Source organism: Narcine bancroftii, chromosome 6 (genome assembly GCF_036971445.1).
Source record: "Narcine bancroftii isolate sNarBan1 chromosome 6, sNarBan1.hap1, whole genome shotgun sequence".
Classification (NCBI taxonomy): domain Eukaryota; kingdom Metazoa; phylum Chordata; class Chondrichthyes; order Torpediniformes; family Narcinidae; genus Narcine; species Narcine bancroftii.
In genome coordinates this window covers 201,417,902-201,424,638 of record NC_091474.1, presented here as the reverse complement: position 1 = coordinate 201,424,638, position 6,737 = coordinate 201,417,902, and positions in this window count along the sequence as shown.

The following is a 6,737-nucleotide window of genomic DNA, read 5'->3' as shown; positions in this document are numbered from 1 at the left end:
ATGGTTACCACTCTCAGTTTTCAGAGAGAGATATGTTGTACGAAGGACACCCAGTCACTTCAGTGTCTTGCCAAAGAAACTTTCCCCTCAGGGTTCTCCAGATGATAACCTTTCTTTCAGGTCACCACAGAGTGCCTTTTTGTTTCTCTTATTCCAAATGAAACATGAGACAGTCAGTCCTCTCCTCTTGCACAAACCATAAGGGCTTTGACCAGGCTGAATCAAGCACTTATAACCTGTCTTCCACATAGGGGTTTCCACAAGCTTGTCAGCTTGTCCTGTTCCAGTCCCAGCTGGTGTTGCTGGCTGTAATACTGTAGAAGTGATCTCTCTCTCTGAGAAAAAGCCTGTTTTACTCTCTCTGCTTGCAAAACCACATGACCCTCTAAGAACAGCTCCAGATAATCTATGGCTTTAACAAGATCTTTCATCTGTTGCCTTTTTGTAAACAATAATCCATTAGTGAAGTCTCTTGGGCACTCTCCAAAGCTCTTGCAAAGAATGTTGGCCCTGACATGTCTAGCATTGTGCAGAGCTCCAGTATTTTAAATAAGATCTGTTTTAAACTATTTGTATGTGACCTACTCTACCAAACATTTCCCCATTTATTTGCTCTGTCACACTTCCCCCTTTAAAGGAATTTTAACTTGAGTTAAAATTCAGTTATAACTAAACTATTTAAAATCCATAGAGGTAACAATACACAATATGTAATATGTTATAATAAAGTAACCCAATGTTGAAAGTATTTCTATACATGATAAATTTTAACATATTGACAAACAATCTGCTATCACATTATTTGTACCTCTGATATTAATTTGCAGATTTTATTTTTGTTATATTAACTGCAGTTTAGCAATCTTCTGTTTTATTCTTCATTTTATTCAAAAACACCAGAGGATTGAGGTCAGTAAATATTATACTGAGATGTACATCAAAATTCTGCAGAGCAAATATTATCGATAAGTTATTTTTCAATAGTGTAATAGTTCCTTTGATAAACTGAATTATTTTGAAAAGTAGGCAATTGGATTGTCAATTTCATTGTGTTTGTAATAAAACTACACCTGCTGCTTCCTCACTAGCATCCACTGCTAAAGAAAATGGTTTGTCAAAATCAGGAGATTTTAACACAGAATGGCAGAGTATCTTTAAATTTTCCAAAGCTGTCAGACAAACTTTTGTACACACAAATTTTTAAAGCAAGAGCAACCTCGGCAAAATTTCTGCTAAATTTCCTTTTTTTTAAACTTTATTTAAGATTTTATAACATGAATAACATATAGGATTACATTTAAAAAAATTAAGAATAAAATAATAAAATTACAATACAGTATCAGTAATCTAAATAAACTATACCCTCCCCAATAATTATTAAACATTAATAACCCAACTCAAATTAGTCCAACCCCCCCCTTTCCCCCCCCAAAATAAAGAGTGAAGAATTAATAAAGTTAATAATATATGTGAGAAAAAAACCCACTTACAAAAAAAACAAAAACATAACCGATTAAAATACTAACAAAAAGAGAAGTAATTAAAACTAAGATATCAGACTTAAAAAAACATATTTAAATCAAACTTAAATGCATATATTTAACAAAGTTAAGATTAAACATATATTTAACTCAAACTTAATATAAAAAATTAGTAAAGTTAGTAACATTGTCTATCAAAAATTCTTAAACAATAATCAATTCTTTAAAAAAAATTGTAGCATGAGAAAAAAAAGATGAAAAAAAACCTTTCTCTATAGAGATAAACCTTCACCAAATATCAACTAACTTCACATCTATCATCATATTAGTCACATAAACCACCATCTTAAAACAAAATTCAAACCTCATTAAGCATTGTACAATTCAATTTTAGTACTCTTCCACCATTTTTCCCTTTTACTCTTGAATAGTTATCCAATAAAAGCTCCAATACCACATTTAAATATCCCCAATCATTACGTTAAAATTCAGATATCCAAATAATAAAACACATCTACAACGAAATCTATATCTTCAACAAATGGAGCATAAACCACAAACAAAATTCAAGCCTCATTAAGAATTGTACAATTCAATTTATAACTTTCACCATTATTCCCTTCGTTCTATAACTAAAATAGCAAAATAATATACACCAGAATTACCACTCCTTTCACCTTAAAGTTAAAGAAAAAATATTAAAAAAAACTTATCCATCCCATTCACATTTAAATTTCAAATATTCCTTATCTACTGAATAAACTTTACAAAAAAAACCACATCAATTTTTAGTTTTTTAAACAATCAAATACTTTCTTATGCTATTTTTTATAAACACAAAAAAAAAACCCTTCACTCTTTAATAATACCAAAAAAAAGGAAAAAAAAACGGGTAGGAGGTTAAAAATACCCCCTCCCGTCTAAACCGCGCAATGCGGTAACTCCCAAAAACAAAATGGGTGTGAGATAACTCACACGTAGCAGATGACTTTCAGGAAATAGTGCCTATTCAGTTCTCTCCCCCAACTCTCACTTCATCTTAAACTAACATCATCATTATTTAATATTCCTTTTTTTTTAACAAAAACATTAGAAAAAAAAAGAACAACTCTTTTAATCAACTCCAACTGCCGAGTCACCATTACAACCATTCCTTCTTGGAGCACGGCTCTTTTCTTCCATCTCTTGTCTCCTTAGAGATCGCGGCGGACTACGTCTCTGTTGAAACTGAGTAACTGGCGGCTCTTGAGCAAATGCTATAGCTTCCTTTGGAGAATCAAAGAACTTTGGTTGGTAACCATCTTGAAAAACCTTCAAAACAGCTGGATATCTAAAGGTTGCCTTATAACCTTTCTTCCACAACAACTCTTTAGCAGAGTTGAATTCCCGTCGTTGGAACATAACTTCTTGACTCAAATCCGCATAGAAGAAAACTCGATTATTTTGAATCATCAAGGGTGATTTTCTCTGTTGTGCATATCTAATAGCCACTCATAAAATTATTTCTCTGTCGTAATAATTCAAGCAACGAACCAAAACAGGTCTTGGACTTTAACCTGAAATAGGTCTTCTACGCAAGGTTCTGTGAGCACGTTCCAGTATTATACCTTCCGGGAAATGTTCTTGACCCAGCACCTGTGGAATCCATTCAGTAAAAAATTTTCTTGGGTCTGGTCCCTCCATTCCTTCCGGCAAACCAATAATCTTTATATTGTTCCGTCTGGATTGGTTTTCCAAATAATCAATCATTTTCACCGAATTTTTATTTTGAGTTTGTAAATCTTCAACCATTTTGGTCATATCTGAAACTTGATCTCGTATTTCGTCTATATCTTCTTCACACGAATTAAATTTATCTCTCACTTCAAGCTTAAAAGCTCCAAACTCAGCCATCTGTTGAGAATTTATTTCCATCAGAGTATTGAACCTAGTACCAAGTTCAGTCATAATCTTAGATAATCCTTGCATTGTATAAGATAATTTAGATTCAAGATTCACAAGAATCTTTTCAATTGGAAGAGATTCTGGCTCAACAGATTCCTGCTTCTTCTGCATAACCAAAGGGTCTTCTGTTGCTTCCTTCATTCTGGTTGCCTTCCTTGTAGTATAGCTGCGTGTGGAAACCCCAGCCACAGCCTTTCCAGCAGTGACTGGAGGACGCTGGCCGGGATTTTCCCCAGTCCATAATGTATTAATTTCTCCCAGTACATCAAGTTGTATAGGTTCTTTTATCTCAAGAGGTGCAGTTTGCAGTGCCACCGCTACAGTTGACAAATGCCTTTCCTCAGCCGGTACTTCAACCGATATTACTACAAGTGGTTCATTCATAACATTGCCGTCAGATGCTACTGCACATGTGCGAACCTGAGTAACTCTTTGTTCTAAAGGTTGTTTGGCTTTAGAGGGCTGTAGAGGGCTCTACCGAAGTAACATTGATCTCTACATCCGAAAGCTGTACCTCTCTCCTGGGATCCATTTCAGGCTGAGTCCCGGTGTCTTTCCTGTAGGTAGGCTCCAAAACTTGAACTTTTGGAAAATGTAGTTTTTTGATGATCTGTTGTCATTTTTTTTTTTGCTCTTTTCCACCAATTGTACCATCATAAGTTAAATTAACAGCACTGAAGTTATCTAAACTTTAAAGAATTTTAACGGGCATTTCTAGACAAAACAATAAGATAGAGTCAGGAGAGGACTGGAAGGCATGTCTGATCCTTACGCCATCTTGCCACGCCCCTCAATTTCTGCTAAATTTCCTATAATATCCTGCCACTCCTAAAAACCTCACTGTTTTCTTTCCATTGGGAATAGGGAACTCAGAAATTGCATTCACTTTAGCTTGAATAGGGGCAACTTTGCCATGACCATCTACGTGACCCAAGTATGTTACAGTGGCATTTGAAAATTGACTTGCTAAATTAATAGTTAAGTTTGCTTTGGATAATCTTTCAAACAATTTGTCCAATTCCCTTAGATGTTCTTCCCATGTGTCACTTTTTGTGACCAAGTCTTCAATATAAGCATCTGTATGTGTTAACCCTTGGATGACTGAATTAATAATCCTTTGGAATGTTGCACGGGCATTTTTCATGCCAAAAGGTAACACATTATACTTATATAAACCAGAATTACAAAAGCCAAAATATCCTTTCCTCTCTCAGTTAAAGGCACACACCAGTAACCCTTCATCAAATCCAACTTAGTAAGAAATTTAGCTTTCCCAATTTTATCAATACAGTCATCTATTCTTGGAATAGGATAAGCATTGTTTTAGCTACTGAATTTAACCTTCCTGTAATCTGTATAGAACCTAACAGTTCCATCTGGTTTTGATACCAGAATACAAGAACCACTCCAATCTGAGTTCAAAGGTCTAGTAATATCATTTCTCAACATCTATTCCACCTCCTGATCCGTGATTTTACTCTTCTGAATGTTTATTCTGTGTGGGTGTTGTTTTATGGGATTTGCTTCTCCCACATCTACATCATGATAAATCACTAAAGTCCTTTTTGGAACATCAGGAAACAAATTTGTATATTTCAAAATTAATTCTTTCAACTTTCAACTGTTCTTGTGAATTAATATGGCCTAACATTTCCTCCAAATTTTCCAAAATTGTTGAGTTAGACAAGCGCACAAAAACCATGGTTTCTTTAAGGTTACCCTCACAAGAATCTGTTTCCATGATCTTATGATCCACAACTTCCTTAATCCTCTCAACAACTAACACCTCAGATACAGATTGTTCTCCACTACCCTTATCCTCATAACAAGGTTTCAACATATTTATGTGACAAACCTGAATTTTATTCCTTCGATCTGGAGTGTTAACAACATAGTTAAAATAATTCAGTTTTGATTTAACTATGTACAGTCCAGAAAATCTAGCTCTCAAAGGATTGTCATGTGTTGGAAACAAAGTCAAAACTTTACTTCCTGTCATAAAATTCCTCACTTGAGCTTTCCTGTCAAATAAACTCTTCAATTTACCCTGAGCCATTTCTAAATTTGTAACCTATCTTTAAATTTAGAAACATAATCTAGCAAGTTCAACTGCACATCCTCATTAACCCACTATTCTTTTATCAACATTAAAGGTCCTCTAACCTGATGTCCAAACACAATTTCAAAAGGGCTAAAACCTAATGACTCCTGCACAGCCTCCCTTGCTATGAATAACAATAAATGAATACCTTGGTCCCAATCTTTTCCATTCCCCAGACAATAAATCCTCACAATAAAAGAGTAGAATGAAATCTTTCCAAAGCTCCCTGAGTTTCAGGATGGTACGCAGATGAAGTGATCTGTTTTATTCCCAACTCATAAATCAACTGCTGAAGCAACCTTGACATAAAGTTAGATCCTTGATCACTTTGGGTCTCTTTAGGTAATCCAAAAACTGTGAAAAATCTTTCCAGATCCTTTACCACAATTTTAACTTTAATAATCCTTAGTGGTATACCCTCTGGAAATCTCAATCCTGTACACACAATTGTTAATAAGTACTGATTTCCAGACTTAATTTTAGGCAGGGGACCTACACAATCCACAATAACCCTAGTGAAAGGTTCCCCAACAACAGGAATCGGTTGCAATGGAGCTACTAGAGGACCCTGGTTAGGTTTCCCCACAACCTGACAAAAGTGACATGTCCAGCATCAAATTACAACATGCTTCCTCAAACCAGGCCAGAAAAATTGTCTCAAAATCTTATTCATGGATTTCTTTACACCAAGATGACCACCCAAAGGTGTACTTTAGGCGAGATTTAAAATTTAGTTCTGTTAATTTCTAGGAACAGTCATGAGATTAATCACTCCCCACTCTTCATTAGCACGAATATCAAGAGGTCTCCATTTTCTCATCAGCAATTCACCCTTCAAGTAATATTCACAAGCCATTTCTTTAATCTCGTGTTCAGTTACTGCTTTGTCCCTTAAGTCAACAAGATCTGTATCTATTTTCTGTTGCTGAATTAACTCTTTCCTTGACAAAGAGAAATCCTTACTCTCACAATTACCCTGCTCTTTCAAAACTATTTCAGGATCACTGGGCCAGTCTCTAGCAATTGGATCTTCTTCAGCTCTCATCATTTTCTTAGCCAATGACCTGGTTACAGCACATGCAGGATATATCTCACAATCCTCTTCAACCTCATCCTTACTAGGCTGATTTGTTAATCTCAAAACTGTCCCAACTTTATCCTCCACCAAATTATTCCCTAACGAAAATGAGACACCCTGCATGGGTAACTTT